This window comes from Dasypus novemcinctus, chromosome 2, assembly GCF_030445035.2.
Source record: "Dasypus novemcinctus isolate mDasNov1 chromosome 2, mDasNov1.1.hap2, whole genome shotgun sequence".
Classification (NCBI taxonomy): Eukaryota; Metazoa; Chordata; class Mammalia; order Cingulata; family Dasypodidae; genus Dasypus; species Dasypus novemcinctus.
In genome coordinates this window covers 123146440-123171211 of record NC_080674.1, presented here as the reverse complement: position 1 = coordinate 123171211, position 24772 = coordinate 123146440, and positions in this window count along the sequence as shown.

Genomic DNA, 24772 nt, shown 5'->3' with positions numbered 1-24772 from the left:
CCAGCATAAAATCCCCTGGTTCTCCTTAGAGAATTCAACTTTACTTTGACTGATGTCCCAGAAATCAATGACATCTGCAGAGGCCGTGGAAGTTTGTTCTACGTGGGGCATGTTGCCCTTTAGCAGGTCTAGGAGCAGCAAGCGGTTAGTATGCTGGAGGCAGCATAGTGACCTCCTGCCCCACTCCCACTCATGCTTGACCCAAAGACCCATCCCCAATGTTCAGTTCCACGACAAGCTATCCTTTCTTTTCTTGTTGCTGTCATGAGGAAAAAGGCATTCATTGGAGAAAAGTTCTGGTCCTGTTCCATTAATATTCTGTACTATCCAAGCAATAAGAAGTTACTTGGTAAAACTAATAACCAGGAATGCAGAGCAGGTACTTTATTCTGTTTCAGTGTGTATGCACTGATTGAGGCAGCAGTTGGAGAATCGCTCTCATTTCAGTCAGTCTGTGGTATGCACACATATCTAAGAGCAGGTTTATATTAGAAGAGGAAGAACCACTTAAAATCCCTCTCACCTAGATAGTGCTGGAGGGAGCTGGTTATTGCGGAAAGAATATGCACATACTTGCCTATAAAGGCATTATTTAAAATAATTTAATTTTTTTAAAAAAGAAAGATTCATATGTTGTGATTTGGGGATTTTTAAACAAGGGTTTTTGTTGTCATGTAAGAAGAAGAGAAAGGAAGAAGTACTATTCTCTACTTATAAATGACATGCCACCTCCTTGTCAGTCATTACTGTAGGATTATTCTGATTTTATAGCCCAATATTGAGGACCAGATCAAACAAAACCCTAATACAATAATGCTCTGAGGGAAGAAAACAGCAGAAGATTATTTATATTTACAAACATCTATGTATTTAGCACCTAAATGCTGAGATATGGGGAGAACATGACAAAAACACTTCTCTACTATGGCACTTGTGGTATTTTATTATAATTTTATCATAATCATTTCCTTACATCCTTATCTCCCTATTAGGCTAAGAGATGTTTAAGAAATAGGAATTGAGCCTTCTAATTGTTATGTCACTAGCCCCTATTTCAGTCCCTGGCACAGAGTAGATTCGTATAAATTTATTGGAGTGTTTACTGAAAGAATGCTTAGAAAAAAGCTGGAGGCATAATTTCATTCTCTCTCTTTCATTCTCTACTAATCCTAAAGTCCCACCCTCCTTTATCACTGGCTCCCCTGCCTGCCCCACCTGTCCCCACATCCAGCTGCCACATTGTACAGATTCTGTTCCTGGAATAGCATTCTCAACTGTCCCTTCATTTCTATTCTCACTGCCACTAATTTCATACAGTTTCATTCCATCTCGCATAGATTATTTTAAGAATTTCTAACTTGTTTCTACCACCAAACTTTCCTGCCTTCCAGTCTAAATTGTGCACTGTGGTCAGTTGGTGCTTCTTGTCACTAATCAAGCTAGAACTGACAATGAAGAGCAGTGAGGAAAATGTTAATGAAGTTAATTTCTCTAACAAAATGAGGGGATCTTGTAACCATTTTAACACTTTCAGTTATTTTGGAGATCTATAAAAATAAAAAGAATGATACAATAAAGCTAAATCATTAAAAGCAAAATTATTATAGTATTAGGAAAAGCATAAGAATTACTTAGCACAATGGTATGCTTTCATTTCTGAGGTGATGTGAATATGTGTTTGTATAATCATTTGAAGTAGTTAAATTGTAGTTAAATCCCTGGGATTGAAGTAGTTAAATCCCTGAGAAGTGGATGTGGCTCAAGTGATTTGGACTTCTGCCTACCATATGGGAGGACCTGGGTTTGATCCCTGGGGCCTCCTGGTAAAAGGCATGCCCATATGGCAAGCCAGTGCCTGTGCAGCTAGCCAAGTGGCTCAGTGAGCCAGTGCCCACACAAGTGAGTCACGCAGCAAGATGATGATTCAACAGAAGAGAAATGAAGAGGAGAATCAAGATAAGATGCAAGAGAAACCAGGAACTGAGGTGGCACAAGTGACAGGGAAACTCCCTCCACATCAGAGTCCCCAGGATCAAATCCCAGTGAATCAAAAACAAAGTTTTTTCATCTTTTCATTTTTTTGATACCCCAATTTATTTTTCCTTTATTTAATTTTTCTAAATTATTATTTATTCTCTATCTAACCTTTAAACCCATCACTATATTCCATTTTACTATTAATGGAACCTGGCAATATATTGGGCTTCCTTTTTAAGTAGTTTTGGACTACAGAGAGGTTCAACTATGGCGGAGGAGGAGCACTTGTGTGGGGTGTCATTGGTGGGGGGCACACAGTTAGGAGGGAGTACTCCAGGGCATGTATAGAGGGTACATAGAAAGGTTTGGATATTTTCATAGTGGTTTCAGTTGGAAATGACAGATGAGAGAGTGCTGAGTTCCTGACCAGGGGAGCTCTGTCACATTCCCCAATGGAACAGCAACAATCCCCCAAGTGCAATGGCAAAGACCAACAAAGACAGATGGTCCAGCAATGGGCCCTTGATGCTGATGGCTCTGATTATGAGCCTGTGTGCCTGAAATATGAACTAGGCCTAGAGCTGTGGGGTGCCTAAGTGTTACCTCCTGAGAGCCTCCATGTTGTTTCTATGTGACCACTCTCTAAGCCAAACTCAGCATGTAGATGCATTGACTTCCCCCCAGCGTGGAACATGACTCCCGGGGTGAGCCTCCTTAGTGCTGAGGGATTACTACCAAGCACCAGCTGATGATGTAACTAGAAAAAGATCTTGAGTAAAGAGGTCAATTCAGACCAGCAGAATATCTCAGCCTACATGTAACATCAGGTGTTAAAAACTCCTTTTTGACTTTGGATAAAAGGGGAAATGGAAAGGACAAGTGAGTTTATATGGCTAGGAGTCTTCAAAAAAGAGTCAGGAGGTCGTCAGAGGGGTGAGGCTTATATACGCCTCAGCAGAGTACCAGAGACAGCTAAGATAGATGGAAACCCAGGTGCTGGTTCTCCTGAGGGCTGCAGAGACCCACAGGTTCTATGGTCATGACAGATGGTTCTGGAGTTCAGTGCCATGTCAGTTGGCCCTACTTTGGAGATTGTGTTCCTGAGTGTGATGGAGTTGGACTCAGATATGACCTTTCTACACATGCCACTTCTGTTACATTTACTGGACCTGTGGTTGGCATTTGGGTTGGTATATACTCAGGAGACCTGAATCTCTGAATCCATGTGATGGCCAGGCCCTGGGCCTCAGCAGACTTGCAGCTCTTACCCTCTGGTTTCTTGGACTTACTCTGGTCAGCTGACAGGGAGGTGAAGAGGGTCAGCCACCACACCAGGGAGCCAAGAGTGCCTACTGCTGCAAGCAGAATTGCATCCACCATCCATGTGGAATCTAAGCCCCCTCTTGATGTAGAGGGGGACTGGACATAACCATCCCAGCGTCCACAGGATGGAGGAATAAAGTATGGATTTAAGTGTACTTACTGGTGTTCTGCTGGGGAACTATTGTGATTAGTAAAGGAAGAAATTGTAGTAGTGATGTGAAGAGGGTGGCCACAGTGGCTGCTGATGGTAGGGAAACTGAAAAAGAGATATGGTGTGGGGGCATCTTCAGGATTTGGAGTTGTCCTAGGTGGTGCCGCAGGGATGGATGCTGGACATTGTGTGTCCTGTCATGGCCCACTTGGTGGACTGGGGGAGTGTGTGGACTACAATGTGGACCACTGTCCACGTGGTTCAGAGGTGCTCCAGAATGTATTCACCAGGTGCAGCAGATGTGCCGCAATGATGGAAGAGGTTGATGATGTGGGAGGGGTGGGGGTTATTTAGGGACCTCATATTTTTTTAATGTAATATTTAAAAGAAAATAAAGAAGAAAAAAATAAAATAAAAATTATGAAAAGAAAAAAGTAGATAAATGTAGCTGGCAAAATACTTTATTATAGGTAATGTTTAATTTTTTAAAACCAGAGGTTTCATAGCAACCTATCAATAACACCATTTTTTCCCCTAAATTAAAGACTACATACAAATTGAAAAAGCATCTGTTGGTAGTCATGGGGCTGACTTTGTTTTATGATAGCCACACCTAATCCATTCTGCTGATTGTTAACATGAATAGTGCCAAATTGACAATGAATATTTTTCAGAACTGTTGAGGGAGTCTGCAATAATCAGAAGGGAGCTGAGTTTTATTTAATATTTCCTCACAGAACATAAATAATTCCCATTTGACTCTCAAGGCCATGATTTTTTTTAAAGAAATGAAGAAGAAAGCACTTTTGAGGGAAGGGTAAGGAGTTTGAGAATATTGAGCTGAATTTCCTGCTTGCTAAATAGCTGTCAAAATAGATGGTATTTCCACAGAACTGTTATAAATAAATCTTCCTGTGGAGGAATATAGAACCTGCTTTAGAAAAATGAGAACCAAGTCAAATTCTTATCTCTGACTAATTAATATGGCTGTGATAGTATTTTTAAACTTAATTTTTTAAATTTAATTTTTTTCTCCTCATTTTGTTTTCACATGATTCAAGTATCAAAATGAAAAATGGTGCATAATTAAAAGCTTAGTTCCCACCCCTGCAGGTCTCTTTCCAGTACCCTCTTCCATCACATGTAATCACTTTCCTTAATTTCTTAAGAATTCTTCCAGTGTTTCTTTAACCAAACACAAAATGAAATTCATGTTTATTTTTTCCCTTTCTTACAAAAGCAGTGATACTATATGCACTTTTCTGCATCTGTTTTATTTTTGTTTAACAATGTATGTCACATCAATTGATAAATTGTTTCTTCAATCTATTTCCCCTTGCATAAAATTCTATTGTATACACATACACATATATAAGAATTATTTGACCGGTCCCTACCAGTGAACACCAGGCATTTTCAATTTTTTCCTAATGTAAAAAATTACAATGAATAATCTAGAAATATTCATTTAGTATTATGGAAGTATAAATGTTGGTTAAGTTTCCAGACATCTAAACAGGAAATATAAAGCTTTGGTGAAAGGTAAAAATTAAGACAGGTCTTAACTTTCTAAGCAGCAAACATCAATGACAGAAGATAATAAGAGTTGTCTTGTAACCTAAGATGATTATGCTCAGCCAAAGTGTGTTTCAAACATAGAGGCAACAATAGTCAAAATATCTCAGGTACGTATAACTTAACCATATGTAACCTTGAATCCTTCTTGGGATAACCATTTGAAAATTAAATCCAGTCACTGCTAGGAATGGGGGGGGAAAGTACTAAAAGTTTTAGTGGCAATATATGAATATTTTAAAACAAAAAACTAAAAGAAATGTGAATCATTATATGAATTATGGTTAGCATAAAATATAAATACTACACAGAAGCAATAAAATTGACAAAATAAGAAGATAGAAAAAGGAAGTGGGGAGGTAGTTTTGGATCCTAATGTTTATATAACAAGGAATCAATGAGAATTGTCTAAAGTTGAAACAAAGTTGATAATTGAAAAAATTGAGATTCAAATTTCAATGTTTCTTTCATTGTCTTATTTTGTCATTAGAATCATCTTTTAGAAAATAATAGCTTGTAATGAATACTTATTCAAAATTCAATATCCCTGTATCTTCACTTGTTTTTGCAATATTTAAGGAAACGTTAACCATAATCATTTTATTATGCAAATATTTGATTATAATGTATCCAATTGTAATCCAATATTACAAAAATAAAATATTTCTATTTATCTACCTTTATGCTTATATTAAGTACATATACAAAAGAAAAGAAAAGATGCCTGGCCTTATAGTCCCATAATATAAATAGTGTTTACTTATGAGTGGTGTCATGCAGCTCTTTGGTTGTTATTGTTTTGTCTGCTTATTTGTTTAGTTTCTCTATACTTTCTTGCATTGCTTGAATTCTTTATAAAAGGCAAGTATTTTTTACAAAACTTGTTTTAAAATAAAAAACATTTAATAAGTGCTTTAAACAATATGAAGGGAATATGTTCACTGTAGCTTTTTTGATAATTATACTAGAAAGAAATGAATAGCACAATAATTAGGAAATGATTAAGTAAACAATGCATTATCAAGCAAATTGAATGCTATTCAAAACTTAAATGGCAATTTTGAAACCCATGTGCCTGCAAGGAACAGTGTTTATTATATGATATTAAAAGTGAAAACAAACAAACAAAATCTACAGGTTGTGAGTGCAACTAGTTAAAATAAAGCTATATATGTATAGACAGACATGATCAGATAGAAAGATAGATAGATAGATAGATAGATAGATAGATAGATAGATAGATAGATAGATAGAATAAGTGAATAAATATTGCATTTGAACTGGGGTAACGGTCTTGTTCTACCTTTTTTCTGGTAATATTTCAGTGTTTTTTGCAATAGAAAAGCATTTATATTAGTATTCAAATGCCTGAATTAACCCACAATTATTTATGGCTTTCACAAGTTAATGACATTAATTTTGTAGCTATCTGTGGGAAAATAGTTCTGATATAAATACATTTAAGAAGTCCTTCTGAAATCATTTAGAGAAGGTTGTTTTCTTAAAAGAATCTACCAAGCCAAATCCTAGTATCTATTTTCATTTTTCTTATGAACATATCATCCTAGTGAATGATAAGAACACATTAAGAATCATTGCCCAGTTTTCTTTCTAAACTTAAGATAATGTAGGCAACATTGGAAATGGTGAGAACATATGCTTCTGAGTGGGAATAATTTCTAATTTTACAGTTTATATTCATAATGCCCAGAGATTTGAATGAGTGTATATTTAATTCAAGTGGATCTTGTATTCAAGTTATTAAAAAAGCATAGATAATTTTAAATGATATTTTTTTCAGATCATAATCTAAGGATTTCTATCACCAGCAAACTGCTTGCACAGTAACACAGACTACATAGCAGTTTATTATCTACTCAGCCACGAATACTGGATTTTGTTAATGTTACTGTAAATACAGCACACTATTTCCTATAGTACAGTGTAGCTGTCACCTGCATACTATCCTTGAATTTTGTTGTTTTATCTCTTGTGTGTGGGTCCATCCACTGGTGCCATGTGAACATGGGAAGTTACTGATGTGGATCTTCTATTGCTGGTTAGTATACATTAAAGGGTTACTGAGACATTTACTTTGCCCTCTGTGGGCCCCACAAGGAAATGTTTCAATATTGTCATAATGTTTTAGGCCTTCTAAGTGGACAGTTTGATAGGCATATGGACTTTAAACTTACAATTTACGAAGTGTGAAAACAAAAATCGAACTAAAAATGACTGCTATATACCCATTCTATTTACCTTTAGGGGGAGGGAAGGAAGAGACCAAGACCCTAGCTAAGTGTTATCAGCCCTAGCACATCCGTGCTGGTGTCCCTTATGGGCCTTGTTGGTCCATGCTCCTGGCAGAGTGAGAAATGGAACAGCATCCGATGTTTTTCTTTAGTAGAATGCCTGCAGGCTATATTCCTACAGAATTTAGCAAATCAAAAATAGCATTTTTCAACAAGTCCTTTGTGTACTACTTTCCTGCTTCACAAAGATAGCATTGATAAATCACACCAGCCCAGGAAAAGGGGGAGAAGAGTAGGGAGTGGGTGTGAAATTTTATACTTCATATTTAAAAGAGAAACTGTCTCAGTGTTTGTCCTGTATGAAAATCATAGTTTTATTTTTAAAACTATAGGGGCAATATATACCAACATTTTAGATATATGATCTCACTGTTCTCTTTTCACATTAGAAAGAACAGAATTCCTGAAAGTAATAAATATGGAAGGAAGCACAGCCATCCATCAGGGAGGACGCTAAGACTGCTTGCTGTAATAGAGGAAAGGCTAGTTACGGTGAGTTCCTAATTTTATGATTTTTTCTCCCCAGGATACATATTAAAACTGGAGACCCAGGACTGGCTTACTGCATGCTCATTACCAAGAAATCTTCTGAGAAGATGAAAGAGATGGCTCTGGATGCTGCGGATTGATCAGTAATTAATTTTAGAAATTGAAAAGATGGCTATTTACTAAATTAGCCCTTTCTTGGGTATTCAAATGCTCAGGGTAGATTTAAAAGGATAGTTTTTGTCTTAGCACAAAAAGCCTTATTAGACCAGAACCAAGGTATTATGAAACCCCTTACAACTCAAATAGCAGGTTTCTCAGGCTAGAGTCAGCTCATGTGGAGAATCACCCCTACCCTGGTTTCACAGGCCTGCAAACTTACTCGGCTCAGCCAGGGCAGTGAACTGAAAAATTGCTTTCAAACTTTGATGCCCAGGTCACCAGCATTTGCCACACCTGGAAGTTTTAAAAAATGTAAAATCTCAGGCCCTACTCCCAACCTATAGAATAAGAATCTGAAATTTTAATAACATCTCCAGATGACACTTGTGCACATAACTGTTTGAGAAGTGGTAATATAGTTGACCGGAGGGCGTAACATTTTCCATTATATTACACCCAACAATGTCACATTCATTTGCCCTACAGGCCCAAATAGGCATTTTATTTGGAACACTGTCTTTTAGTGTGTAAAATTTAAAAGTAGGCTTTGAAATCAACTACTCTGAGGTAGAGGCCTGGCTTTGACTTTATGCACTGTGTAACTGGAACTTCACATAACCTCATTGAACTCTGAATTCCAGTCTAGGAAATGGACTTATTTTAGGTTGGTGCAAAAGTAATTGTGGTTTTGCATTGTTGAAATTTGCTGTTTGATATTGGAACACATTTTTAAATAAATGTATTATGCTTATGTTATACATCATTTTAATGTGCATTTCTCACTTTATGATTTTTGCAAATGGTATTACTTATTTTATATTTATTTTAGACTATGGAAATGATTTTAGACAAAAGCAAATTTGAGCAATTTTCTTATTTGAGTTCAAAATGGCTTGTAAAGCAGCAGAGACAACTTGTAACATCAACAATGCATTTGGCCAGGAACTGCTAATGAATGTACAGAGCTGCGGTGATTCAAGAAGTTCTGCAAAGGAGATGAGAGCCTTGAAGATGAGGAGTGTAATGGCCAGCCATGGGAAGTTGACAATGACCAATTAAGAGCAATCATCGAAGCTGATCCTCTCACAAGTACGGAAGTTGCTGAAGAACTGAACATCAACCTCTCTACGGTCATTTGGCATTTGAAGCAAATTGGAAAGGTGAAAAAGTTCTATAAGTGGGTGCCTCATGAGCTGACCTAAAATTTTAAAAAATCATCACTTTGAAGAGTTGTCTTCTCTTATTCTGTGCAACAAGAAACCGTTTCTCAATTGGATTGTGACATGTAACAAAAAGTGGATTTAATATGACAGCTGCTGATGACCAGCTCAGTGGTTAGAATGAGAAGAAGCTCCAAAGCACCTCCCAAAGCCAAACGTGCACCCCAAATAAAGGTCATGGTCACTGTTTGCTGGTCTGCTTCCAGTTTGATCCACTACAGCTTTCGAATCCTGGCAAAACCATTACATCTGAGAAGTGTGCTCCGCAAATCGATGAGATACACGAAAAACTGCAACACCTGCAGTCAGCACTGGTCAACAGAAAGGGCCCTACTCTTCTCCATGACAATGCCCGACTGCATGTTGTACAATAAATGCTTTAAAAGTTGAACGAATTTGGCTATGAAGTTTTGCCTCATCTGCCATATTCACCTAACCTATCACCCACTGACTACCACTTCTTCAAGCATCTCAACAACTTTTTGCAGGGAAAATACTTCCACAACCAGCAAGATGCAGAAAATGCTTTCCAAGAGTTCGTCAGATCCTGAAGATTTTTACGAGGAATAAACAAACTTATTTCTCATTGGCAAATATGTGTTGATTGTAATGGTTCCTATTTTGATTAATAATGATGTGATTTAAAATTCACAGTCCAAACCACAAATCCTTTTGAACCAACCTAATAAAAAAATACACCAGGCACAGTTGATGTAGGGATTAAATTAAATTATTCATGTGGAGAACTTAATACAGAATCTGGCATATAGAATATTTTCAACTAGCAGTAGACAATGACAATCATTATCATTATTAGTGCCATAAAGTGATGGCCTCACACTTTAAATGCCTCCTCATCAAACAAGTTGTTTATTATCTTCATCCAGAAAATCCCTGACATGGTGTAGAGGACCAAGTTGTAGTATCATTTAGATTCACATTGGGTAAATTATTTCACTAATATAAGTCTCCTCTTACCTTTGAGGATATCACATAGATTTGTGAGTGAGGTGAATATATAAAAGCATCTTCTAATTTCATCTAATTTGGGGGGGATCTATTTAGGAATGGATCAAATGGCTCTTTGTCTAAGACAGGGCAGCGAGTTTGGAAAAAGTGATATCTCAACTAGATTCATATGGAAAATAGTTTTTGGTCATAAAGACAAAATTCCAGATTGAGAGAAATCCCAGTGAATTACTCACTGAGGAAAAATTCCTCTATGCAGAATGCTTTCAGCTAGTAATTCTGGAAAAGAAAATAACAATACTGTTCTTGATATACAATGTGATATCACTAGCTACAGTTAGCTCATATACTGTTGATTACTTCGGTGAAATCATATAAAATAACATTGCCGCCTAATACATGCAAATGAAAACCAGATGCACATGTTCAAATAATTCCTTCAACTCTATGTATCAATGCTGCTTTACAGAGATTAGTCTATTCTTGAGAATTCAGAGGTAAATGAGTCACAGAAAGCAGGTATTATCGTCTCAGGTTTCAGAACACGATAGAGAGCACAATTTGGTTCCAGACACTAAAGTCGACGAATATTCAAATTAACTAAATGCCGTTCTTAGAATCAATCATAAACTATGTCCTAGCTTGTTCCTCTCATATGACACATCTTTGGCTTGTTAGTAGTAGACCTTATATTGTGCTCCCTATGGTCATTTGCAATCCCAACCAGTTGTTCACTAGCCACGAAAAGCTCATAACTATTTCACAGTCAAACTCCACCAAACTCAGGAGTGGAGAATGGATGGTTTTATGGATCAATAAACCAAACTTTTGAATGTTCTCTCTATTTCCATCAAGCCTCAGGCAAACAACAGCTCAGGAAGGAAAGCAAACAAAGTGGGGAGGGGGTGTATATTGGGGATCTAGAGATATCACCAACAACTAGAAGCTTAAAGCAGCTTAAATGCATTCTCACTGCAGCAGACACTCCAGGTCTGAAATCCCTAACCAGTATCAGAACCTCTGAGGTCTCTCTGATGGTAGGTGCTCAGCACCTTCTGAAAGCCTGCTGTCGCAAACTTGAAGAAAAATCCTTTATGAAATCTGAAAATGTGTAAAATCCAAAATTGAGAAAATTTCCCTCATCCTTTTTCTATATTCTTTCCAGTGCAAATTCTTAAGGCCATTTTCTCCCCTTAATTCTTCACATTACATTAGAACATTGAACATAAAGTACTATTTTCTGCTTTCATTCTACTATATAAAAACTAATTGTCAATGAAATACTGTGCCAATCTCTCTTTCTTCAAGGGTCTCCCACACCTGAACATTTATAATGATCCTTTCTTTAAGATGATGCAGACATCACAAATATAACTTAATAGAAACCATTTATGTTCAAGAGTACAATGCTGCCATTTATGAAAGGAGACCACCCTGACAGAGGCACCTTTTACACTCCAATGGTTTCATCGTCAAAAATATTTAATACAATAAAAGTTGGCTTGAAATAGAGGGCCAATGGTGGAGGAGTGGGTGGGAGTAGGAGAAGGGGCTATAGCCAGGACTTTTCAGTTCATATCAAAATATTACCCAACACAAAATTATCTCATTTTCTTCCAGATCCTATGATTAGTTTTTCTAAAGAAAGCTAGCAAAGGTCTGCAGATTCTAATCCCATGTAGGTGGTGAGGTTTAGAAAAGAATGCACAAAAGGACGGATTCATATGCCAAGCAGCTGTTGTCACAAAATGACTCCTCGTCCCTCCCCTCCTAATTCCCTCCCACAGGATTCTCAGTCCCTTCTCACTGTGCCCTGCTTCTTTCCCGACAAAATCTAGACACAACACATCTCTCAGTGTGTCTGTCCCTAACCCCCACATCAAATCCTCCTCTCCTTCTGCTCCTTCTTCCCATTTCTCAAGCCAATTTTTGGGAGGATCAGTAAGCATTAGAGTACTGAAATAAAAGTCTTCTGAACTAAAATACTTGGAAAGGCTACTTGAAAGGCATTTTTTTAAGACATTCTCACTCCCCTGGATAAAACTGTAGATGTACTCTGCTTTCCGTACCTTTCAGTGTTCTAAAATTGAATGAAACATAAGCTTTAAACAGTACAGTCATTATAAGCCCCTTTCCCAGCTGCACTAGTTTCCATTTTCATCAGCTTGGCAATTTTTGTATTTCTCCATTGATTTATTGGACACACCATTTTTTAGCTGTTTTTTCCTTTCAACTTCTTTATTTTTATTTTTGCTAATTCCAGTGTTGTTCTGCACCTTTGGCAGTTTGCACTAAGTTTGGTGTACCACTCATTTTCTGAATTATGTCTTGACTTTACATTTGGCCAGCAAAGAAGTTCATCTACATTCCTCTACTCTCTTGTTCCAAATTAGATTTTATAATAATTAAGGGAACAGGAATGCTGATTGACTCTTTCCAAATTTTTTATGTATTTTACACAAACCCTAGATAGAAAGAATATACTTACTTCTGGACAGATTGCGTGTGCACCTTAAACTTATACAGACATGTTGCTATTTCTTCTGGTTGAAAATTTGGTTGGAGCAGCACTGAATTATGAATCAGCACTGAGTTAGGGTCACATAATTGAACATATAATTGTGTTGTGTCTTTAGCTTAAGCCTCCTCATGAAAAAGTAAAGAGATATGTTAGCCTATTTTTTTTTGCAACAGGAGAGTTGCCATTTGTATTATAGAGATCAAATTGTTTCTGCTGTTTCCCTCCCTCCCCAAAGGGAGAAGGAAAGGTAAAATTTTGTTTTAAATGTGGACTACTGGAGGTGGAAATCAGTCTTGAGACCAGAGACATCAAAAGTACTGTGCTCACATGCACAGTGCTAACCCCAGGTATTGGTTCTTTTGAGGGCTAAAGAGACCCACAGGTTCTATGGTCATGGCAGATGGAGTTCAGTGCCATGTCAGTTGGCCCTTGTCTGGAGTTGGTGTTTCTGCCTGATGGAGCTGGACTCAGATGTGATCTCTTTTCACAAGCCTTTCCTGCTACTTTACTGAATTGTAGTTGGTGCTGGGGTTTAAGATATATCTAGGGGATCTGAATCTCTGGACTGACAATATGATAGCCAGACCCTGAGCCTCAACACACTTCAGCTCCTACACTCTGGTTTATTGGACTTACCCCACTCAGCTAACATAGAGTTGAAGAATGTCAACCACCACACCATGGAGCCTAGAGTGCCTACAACTGAAAGCAGGGGGATTGCATCCTGTATCCATGTGAAATCTAAGCCCCCTCTTGACATAGATGTGGAATGGACACAACCAAGCCAAGGCCCACAGGAAGGAGAAATACAGTAAGGATTAGAGTGGACTTAATGATATTATATTCATGAACTATTGTGGTTAGTAATCGAGAAAATGTGGCATTGGTGTGGAAAAAGTGGCCATGGTGGCTGCTGGGTGCGGGGAGTGGGAGGAAGAGATGAGATGTGGAGGCATTTCCGGGCCTTGGTGTTGTCCTGGGTGGTGCTGCAGGGACAATTACTGGACACTGTAGATCCTCCCATGGCCCACTGGATGGAACGTGGGAGAGTGTGGGCTATGATGTGGACCATTGACCATGAGGTGCAGCGATGCCCAGAGATGTACTCACCGAGTGCAATGGATGTGTCATGATGATGGGGGAGAGTGTTGCTGTGGGGGGAGTGGTGGGGTGGGAGCAATGGGAGTGAATGGAGACCTCATATTTTTTAATGTAATATTTTTTAAAAAATGAATAAAAAAAAATCTTCTCTCAAAAAAAAAGTACTGGGCTCACATGCACAGTGCTGCTGCGCGCAAGGAGTGCCGTGCCACGCAGGAGTGTCCCCTGCATAGAAGAGGCCCATGCGCAAGGAGCACACCCCGCAAAGAGAGCCACCCTGCATGAAAAAAGCACAGCCCACCCAGGAGTGGTGCCACACACACACAGAGCTGACACAGCAAGATGACACAACAAAAAAAGGGACACAGCTTCCAATCCTGCGTGACAAGAATGCAAGCAGATGCAGAAGAACACACAACAAAATGGACACAAAGAGCAGACAATGGGGGGAGTGGGAGAGAAATAATAAAAATAAATCTTAAAAAAGAAAAAGTGCTGGGCTCAGAAAGCATTTGAGATATCATTAGGCCCAACGTTGGGCCTCTGGGGATAACCAGAGATGTAGGAAACAAAAAACAAAAAACTTTAACACGACAGTTAGGCAGAACTTGCATTTGTTATGTTTGCTGATAGGAGCCAAGGTCAGTCTAAAGCGACTCAGATCCAATTCTCCATGCTGCGGTTTTACTCTTCCTTAAAGACCTAAGTTACTACTTAGCATTTGCTTTGATTATGTGTTAGTTTTTATGCATATGGATGAACATACATAGCTAGTTATATAACTGTATGATTAGTATATTCAGGAAATCACACTTGCACATACATTGCATGGTCAAAAAAGGGGCAGATAACTCCACTCCTGGGTGGGAATTTTATTATGTTAATTGAGCAAGTGCAGTGAGGACAGCAAGGAGTTAATTCTGTGCGGGTCCAGCCAACCAGTTGAAGCCAGTTTTCATACTTTACTGCTTCAACAGTATATTCTCAACCATAAGAAATGGAATTTGGCACCAAGAGAGGGTTGCATTTCATTACCTTCTAATTTACATACAATTATTTCCTTTGCATCCTAGCAACAGGAAGAGAAACAAGTTATTTTCAGTTATTCGGTCATCCTACAGTGTGTGGAACAGCACCCTAGGGTAGTCATCTCAAGAAAGGTGAGCTAAATGACGTTTGTGAGCTTAAATGGAGGGAAAGGAGTGTTCATGGAGCACCAGGAAGACTAGACTGAATTAAAAGAGGAAGACTTGTCAAATGTAGTAGAATCATTAAAATATGGCCAGGTAAAGATAGCCAACTGGAAGTCCCTGGGAGAGCTTTTAGTTTGGATCATAGGCAGAGCATGGTCTCCAGGGATCTTTGTCATGTAGGTCAGGAGCATTAGTGTGGGAGCTGGAGCAGACACCAGAGCAGGAGGGAGGTAGAGGGCATAACTGAGAAAAATAAAATAGAAGAGCAAACTGTGAAAGCCATTTTGGGAATTAATAATTACTCTTGAATTCCTTAAAGTAGTAGATAATAAATTAACTGAAAATGTTTCTTAACTTTGGAGTTAGTTGCTTAGAAAAAAATGGATATATTATGTAAAGAACCAAGGGAAACTGAAAGGAACTTTGAATGGCAAAAGTTTCCAGAAGGAATTTAGTTCAAGGTTGTTTTAGTGAGAGTTCTTCAGAAAAACAGAACCGACAGCAGAAAAAGAACAGAGAGATTTATTATAGAAATTGGCTCACATGGCCATGGGGATTGGCAACTCCAATTTCTGTAGGGCTGGCTGCAAGTTGGAAACTTGATGAAGGAAAAACTGGCTGGCTGAAGTAGAGATACAAATTCTTCTTTCTGGCTGTTGAAAAACTCAATTCTAGCCTTAAAACCTCCAATTGATTGGATGAAGAGACTCCTCCATGTTGATTGTGGATGTAATCAGACATAGATGCAGTCAGCTGACTAATAATTTACATCCATCTATGAAATACCCTCACAGTAGCAATTGGGTCAGTGCTTACTTGACAAAATAACTGGATACCACAACCCAGCTAAGTTGACACATGAAATTAACCATCACATTTGTATTCAATGCAATATACATGAAAGATGATTTACTCTAATCTACTTTTACTGATATGAAACTAATTTATTTCACAAGGCAATGTATTTTATGGTTAGATTAGTGATAATTATTTTTCAGTACTATCTTATTCAAATACTGCTTTTTATAAGCTTTACACATATTCTCTACTATTGTCACTTGGAGGACCACAAAGATGTCTTCTTCCTCTTCCACATATTGGTCATATTTATAAATATTTCAAATCAGTCATCATATATACGCTTGGATTTCTACTTCCAAGGTAAACATTCCTGGCTTCTTCAAACATTTTTTTATCAAATAGCTCCCAGGTCAGTCATCTTTTTGGTCTTCTTCTCTCAATATATCCAGATGTAGCAATGTTGTCATTAATACTTGCTATTCAGAAATTAACATACATTGAAAGATGCTATGTCTAGTATAGAGTTCAGTAGGATTGCTTCAGTTTTGAGTATCGAAGATTTTTTATACTTAAGACCTTTAGTTATCTATCAACAGACACTAATCAAGTCCAGTTCCACTACATCCAACCTGTACTTTTGCAGTTAACATTTTGGGCCTAAATCTAGTATTACAGCACAAAGGACTAGCAATTAAACCCTGACAATGTCTGATGTTAGGAACCAGGAGAAGTAGGACAAACAAAGCAAATGAAGAGATAATGGAAAGAAAAGAGTATGAATAATAAAGGATTACAATATTAAGGGGAAAAAGCTTCAAAATGAAAAAGGTATTAAGAGTGTCAAAAAATGAAGAAAGATTTTTAAAAGTGTGAAGTCTAAAGAAAGGCTTTTTTATTTGGCAACAAAATGGTCTAGACTTATAGAGAGCAGTTTCAGAACCATGCTAGGGATGGGGTTAGGATGTAGGGGTTAAGAAGAAGTTGGCAAGGAAAGCTAAGTAAAGGCCAGAGATCATGCAATATGGAAATCGAAGAAAGAAAAATCCAACAGCAGTAGCAAGAAATATCATATGTTTTCACTTAAAGTAATGTCGTCTAAGTTGATGTCATTTGTAATTCCCTAAGATCATATCAGAATAAAAATAGACAACACAAATGAAAAACAAATTTACTTAGATAACAATATAATTCCATCTGTATACACAAGCAAAAACATCATTAATTATGTGTGAAATAAGTGAGCAAGAAGACATGGATTCCCATCCCCCACCCTCAAGTTACTTACGGAATTCAAAGTAGAATGTGGTTTGATTATAAAACAATACTATTCCTGGCATTGCTTAAAAAGTTGCAGTGACATCATCATGTGTTCAGACCAGTTGTTTTAAAATTTCTACTTAAAATGTACTACTGTTATAAAATAATATAATATCAGAATTTGCATTGTTTTAAGGAAAAACTAAAGGAAAAGCATCTTATTTGTATACTCTGCCTCTGATTCATTGTGAACTTCAATGCTTTTGTATTCTGAACACATGGTAATATCAAACATATAAATTGCAAGAAACCACATAAAGCTTACATTAGTATTGTCAGGACCTTGTCAATTCTCCTTAAACAGTACTCTAAATTTAAACTGGCCAAGTCTTCCTTTTTCCTATCCCTTAAATAAAATGAAAGATAAAAATAACTTTCAATTGAAGCCTTTATCTAATTCTTTGAAAATACAAACTGGCATAACTATATTGGGGGAAAATCAGGTAGAATATAGTGCAATTGTATTTATATTTAGCCTCTGTTCCCAAATTCCACTCCTTAGAGTGTCTTTAAGAGAAAGACTCACAGTACCATTGGGCAGAAACAGGAATGTTTTTGCCTCAGGGTTTTTATGACAGCAGAGAAACAAAAGCAACCTAGGTGTCTAACTCTGGGGGACTGTATAAATAAAATGAGCAGTAAAAAGTAAAAATAAAGACATAGTCATATATTTATTCATATGAATACATCTTAAAAACATTATGCTAATTGTTTTGTAAGTTCATAACTTCTTTAATAAGAATATATTTAAAAAATAATAATAATAGGGTGGGTTGGGGGAAATATACCAACTGTAAGATATGGGCTATAGTTAATAGTTATATTTTGATGATATTCTTTCATAATTTGTAAGAAATGCTTCACAACAATGCAAGGTGTTGGTGGTGGGGTGATGTAGGTGACCCCCTGTATGATGTTATGCATGTTTGTTTTGGAAATTCTATAAACTCATTGTTTACGTATGTTCATTATGAATGATAAACTTCAATAAAATTTTTTTAAAATTATGCTAAGTAAAAAAACAAGCAAAAAATAGAATCTATCCTGCAGTACCATGTATATACATTATATATAGAAGCTATATCTTTAAAGGCTACATAGACAGAGTGGAGGAAATAGAAGTGAACAGGAGGCAAAAGCACTAAACTCACAAAATATCATAAAAACAAATGTAGTGAACCAAGAATTTGGATTAAATCAATTCTGTAAATGATTAAAAATTCTAGAGATTTAAAAGTTGCCATGTGGGACAGAATTTTGGCAATATATTAAAACAGAATAGAGCATAAAATGAAAATATGCAAAATGTATTTGTTTTATTATCCTATAAAAGATTTAAAGTCACTTTTGCAAACACAGAAACATTATATATTATGCATATAAGTTATGAATAAGCAAATATATACATATTAGTTCCAAAAATGTTTATTTTGCCACATAGCCATTAAGATAGTCTTCTCTTTGCATGGATTATGTATATTTTGCAAACCAAGAAAAGAAGAAGTAGCTTTGCAGAATCCAAGGTTGCAGGCTTAGATCAAATACCTGCCTGTTCTGTGTGCAGGAGACAGTGTTACTGTGGCTTCTGTTCAACTCCTGGAAGCTTAGATCCAAAATTTTTGGTATACCAGGTCAGGATAGCCAACCATGTTCTCGTCATTCGTTAGAAACATCTTTCAATATGCTTTCTTCTAGAAATTTAAGGGAAACCATCAGCTTTGAGTTTCAAAGACCTGATTATACTTGGGTTATTTATGAAGATTAAATTGTAGGAGCCAAATACATATCATTCCCTTCTTAAATACATGCAGAGACCCATACTTGTTAACATTAAATGTCATTTATTCAGTGCCATTCAGAGTGTATCAGTTGGCCAAAGGGGGGCTGTTGCAAAATACTACAAATTGGTTAGTTTTTATAAAGGGTATTTATTTGGGGGTAGAAGCTTACAGTCACTGGACTATAAAGTGTAAGTTACTTCCCTCACCAAAGTCTTTTGCCACATGTTGGAGCAAAATGACTGCCAACATCTGCCAAGATTCAGGCTTCCTGGGTTCCTCTCTTCCCAGGTTCATTTCTCTCTGGGCTCAGCTCCTCTCTTTTCTCTACAAGGTCAGTTGTAGGCTATGAGGCTCTCTAGGCTTTGGGTCTCTCCACAAGGCCAGCTATAGACTATTATGAGAACAGCTTGTTTCTCTTCCTGGGACCAAGCTTCTATGTGTGCTTACTTCCCAGGACTCCAGCTCAAGACTTCAGCATCAAAAACTCCAACATCAAAACTCCAACTTCAAAATTCCAACTCTGTCCTTTGCCATGTCTTTTATCTGTGAGTCCCCACCCCTTGGTGCACTCAATACCCTACTGACATGGCCCAATCAAAACCTTAATCATAACTTAATTATGCCCAGGTATAGACCAGTTTACAAACATAATCCAATATTTCTTTTCTTTTTTTTTTAAAGGTTATTTATTTATTTCTCTCCCCTTCCTCCCCACCCCAGTTGTCTGTTCTCTGTGTCTATTTGCTGCATCTTCTTTGTCCACTTCTGTTGTTGTCAGCGGCATGGGAATCTGTGTTTCTTTTCGTTGCGTCATCTTGTTGTGTCAGCTCTCCGTGTGTGCAGCACCATTTCTGGGCAGGCTGCACTTTCTCTCGTGCTGGGCGGCTCTCCTTACGGGGCAAACTCCTTGCGCATGGGGCTTCCCTACACGGGGGACACCCCTGCCTGGCACAGCACTCCTTGCGCGCATCAGCACTGTGCATGGGCCAGCTCCACACGGGTCAAGGAGACTCAGGGTTTGAACAGCAGACATCCCATGTGGTAGACGGACGCCCTAACCACTGGACCAAGTCCACCACTCCAATATTTCTTTTTGGAATTCATCAAACTACTACACAGAGCCTATGTTCTCAATCTAATCCCCACAATAATTCTACAAAATAGTGACTGCTATAGAAACTTCAAGATAAAAAAAAAATGCAGATTATGAGGTGAAGTAGGTTCCAATTTTAACACAGCTAGAGCATGGCAAACCATGCTCAAACCATGGTTGGTAAGCACCTCCACCACATTCTACTGTTCTTAAGACTGATGATTTCCATTTTTAATCCTTACCATTTTTGTACCGTACTTCAACTGGCAATTTCAGCTTGGCCCCCTTCACCCTTCTAGCACAGTTCTCTCCATTAAGATAGGACACTTGAAAGAGAACAGCTTCTGTCTCAATTTTCAACAGAGAAAGTTTAACTTTCTGAATGCTACTTGGGGTCCTTAACAAACACAGACTTCTAAAACATAGCAGCATTGCATTGTGGCCATGAGCAGGATAACAGCAGAGTAAGATTACTAAAACACATTTCAATTAGCAGGGATATAAAGTACGTCACCAAGATTTACACAGGCTCTTTCTCAGCAATCAGGAAATTGCATTTCCTTGCTTAGAACAGTTACAAGTGATAAGATTTTTTTCTCACTGCCTCACTCCTACTTTGTTGTTCACATTCTATTAGCCGGAATCAGGTAAATCCATTTGAGATCAGGGCCAGAGTGAATAGAGCTGAGGCTGCTATCACTTTTTCTGTCAACTTTTTAAGGTGCTATGAATTACTTCTAGACTTAGGTTTGCCTTTCAATTGCTTTGGGAATGAATGCATTTTTCTTATGCTACATGTTATGTCTTTCTGACATTGGTTTAGCCTTTTGTGGATTAAAGAGGATTGTGCCATTACAATATCTATAAAATAAGCTGACCCTGAGCAGGCAGCACACCCTGCTACAGGATTAGATCCATGAGCATGCTGGGAAGAATCCTTAGCTGCAGATGAGAATCAAAAGAAAATGATCTTCCTGAACGAATCCTCTGTGTTAGCTCAAGTAAAGAGAACCAGTCTTCGGGGTTCATCATCAAATTTTTCCAATAAAAGGAACACAATAAATCGCCAACATCAGGGCAATTCTTGGGGAATGGTCCTCTCCAAAGCTAGGATCTGTATAGAATCTTTTGAGGGTGTTTGGGTCTATATCTCCTATTTTATTCATTACGCCTTTCTTTAACTTCTTTCTTAAGTTTTTGCAACTTCAGTCTATTTTTCCCAAACATGGGCAGCACCTCCGGAAACTGAGATAAACATCTTCCAAACAGCTTTATAGCTAGTGCTGGATGGGAGGCTGTAAAACCACAGGACAAGAGACATGAAATGCTGAGCTCACAGGACTTTTGTTGCCAAAGTTCAGATGCAAAAATTTGATGAGAAGATGAAACAATATCAGGGCTTCTTCAACAATCCCCCTTAAAGAGAGACAATTTATTCGAAAAGTAAAATGTAGTACTATAATTTTTTTTCTGCATGAAGATAGTAACATGGACAGCAAACTAACACTTTTTAATCCTCACTGAATATAAAAATTAACAATAAAACAATAATACAAAAATCAGGAAATCTTACTTATTTGACATGTGTATGTAAGTAAAAATATGATGCATTAGGAAAATCAAGCAAGAACAACCAAAACTTAATTTGTAGGACCCAATGTGTCTAAACCTATTTTTATTAATTTAGGAAACGAAGATATAATCTAGGTATTGAATAATTAAATAAACATCTAAATTTAGAAGCGATTAGTATTCCATTGTCATGATTTTCTTCTGTAAAAGAAAATTAGATGTTTGTAAACAGAATCTAAAAATGAGTCCTTTTTGCATATATCAAATATTTAGGGTTTAAAAACCTGAAAGTTATTCTGCCAAACACAGGGATTAACTGACTATAAACTCCAAAGTTCTGCAAAAAAGCTATAAAATTTACAAATATATATATTAATAGACAAACTTAGCAATAGGATTTGTTTCTGTTCATGATTCATAAATTCTTCCCTTTGTGCTTCTGTTAATAGTTATTCTTTATTTTTCTTTCAAAACTATACTTACCATGGTAAAATCTTTAGAAAAATGATTTCAAAAGAACTGTAACCCCCACCCCGATCAAGTTAGCAAAGTGAAAAGTTCCAGGACTCTGTCCTCCCATAGAAGCATTGAGCAAGCCGCAAGAACTGACAGACATATCTTTCTCAATGCTCCAGAAAACATTTAAAGGACCATAGTAATAAGATGAGTGCTGAATCAAGAAAAAAAGATACTTAAAAGCGGTAGGATCTTCTGGGCCTCTCCCCAGTCCTTCACTGGCCCCTCTCAATCCCTTGACAGGCTAGACACATAACCGGCCACTCTCCCAGGGTAAATCCCTAGACCTGGTTCTGCAGGGGACAGAGTAAGCCTTGGGCACACACCAGGGACTTGGATGTGTGGCCCAATCTCTCCTGTGGCAGTCTGAGGGACTAGCCATCTCAGAAGTTATCCTGTGTGTAGAAGGCAGTTCACAAAACTCCCCTACAGAACACTGTGGGAGAGCGGTCAAGTCGTGCTGCCTGGAGAGAGGTATGGATGGTTTTGGAGCATAGGACCCACTGCCCAGGACCATGAGGAAACTGATTCCCAGGGAAGAGGGGAAGTTGATATTCCTGAAACAGAAATTCCTAAGGTCCCACACACATGCTCAAAACAATATGCATGTACTGAAAGGATCAGGGAGGCCTCTAGGCATTGACTCAAGGTCTTCTTTAAACTGATTCTGTGGATAAGCTCTGCAGGAGAGCACTTACTCAGAGCAATCTGGAAAAACTAGGAAAACATATTCTTTCTTTTTCCTTCTCTCTCTCTCTCTCTTTTTTTAAACTTCTGCTCTTCCAAGAAAGCTCTGTCATAACACTAGATGAATATAAGCTTAAGGAACAGAAGCCTCAGAGTATAAATTCTAGAATAACACATGTGATGGGAAGGTTCATGTGTGAACTAGGCCAGGTAATGGTGCCCAGTTACTTGGTTAAGCAAGCACTAGCCTAATTGCTGCTGTAAGGGCATTTCCTGGACTTAAATCATCAGTATGTTGATTGCATCTATGGCTGATTACATCTACAATCAACTAAGGAGGTTGCCGTCAGCAATGAGAGATGTCTTATCTAATCAGTTGAAGGATTTAAAAGGGGAAGTGATCATTTCAGCTGTCAGAAAAGAGAATTTCCATTTCTGCTTCAGCAAGGCAGCTTCTGGAAAATTCATTAGAAACCTTCATCAGGGTTCCTAACTTGCAGTCTGCCCTATGGATTTTGGATTTATGCATTCCCACAGTCATGAAAGACAAATTTACAAAATCTCATAATACTTACAGATATTTCCTGTTGGTTCTGTTTCCCTAGAGAACCCTGACTAACAAATTAAATACCAAAATGCCCAGGTTTCAACAAAAGATTACGGAACATAAAAAGATTAGGAATTGATGGCAAAGGTAAAGGAGAAGATTAAAGCACGAGAAACCATTAATGAGGAGGATCAGACCTGGGACATACCAGATGAAGACTTTTTAAAAAAATGGTCCTAAATATCCTCAAAGAACTAGAGGAAATCATGGACAAAGAACTAAAAAAAATTCAGGAAAATGATAGATTAAACACAAAGAGAATATAAATAGAGTGATGGAAATTACAAAAAGGAACCAAATAAAATGGAAGACCACAGTAACAAAAATTAAAAATACCCTGGAGGATTTAAACAAAATTGAAGCTGGGAGAGAAAAGACTCAGTGAACTTGAAGATGAGACAACTGAAATCATGCAGTCTGAAGAGCAGAAAGAAGAAAGAATGAAGAATAGTGACCAAAGCTGATGAACCTATGGCATACCATCAGCTGTCCTAAAACATGCACTGTGGGAGTCTAGAAAGAGAAGAAGAGAGAAGGGGCAGAGAGAATATTCAAAGAAATGATGACTGAAAACCTCCCAAATTTAATGAAAAACATGCATATATACATCCAAGATGCTCAGTCAATTCCAGATAGGATAAACTCAAATTGACCCATGACGTATTATCAAACAGAATTCTGAAAGGCACAAGAGAGAAACCACATGTCAAATACAAGGGAACATCAGTAGATGAAGTGCCAATTTCTCATTGCAAACCATGTAGTCAAGAATGCAGTGAGAAGACATATTTAATGTGCTAAAAGTAAAAATTCGCCAACCAGAATGCTATATCTGCCTTCCAAAAATGAGAGAGAATTGAGACATTCCCAAATTAAAAACAGTTGGAGTTCGTCACCACTAGACCAGCCCAACAAAAATTGTTAAAGAAAGTTCTGCAGATTGAAAGAGAAGGACAGTAGATGATAGACTGAAGCATCAGTAAGAAGAAAAGATCAGGGAAGCAGATGTAGCTCAGTTGATAGAGCATCCACATACCATATGGGAGGGTCCAGGGTTTGATCCCCAGGCCCTCCTGACCTGTGTGGTGAGCTGGCCATAGGCAGAGCTGCCACAAGCAAGGAGTGCTGTGCCATGCAGGGGAACCCCTGTGTGGGGGTACCCCTTCTGCAAGGAGAACCACACCATGTGAAAAAAGAGCAGCCTGCCCAGGAGTGGCACCACACACATGGAGAGCTGACACAGCAAGATAACATAACAAAAAAGAGACACAGTTTCTTGGTGCCACCAAGGGTGCAAGTGGGCACAGAAGAACACACAGCGAGTTGACACAGAGAGCAGACAATGGGGGTGGGGGAAGGGAGAGAAATAAATAAAAATAAATCTTTAAAAAAAAAGAAGAAAAGATCA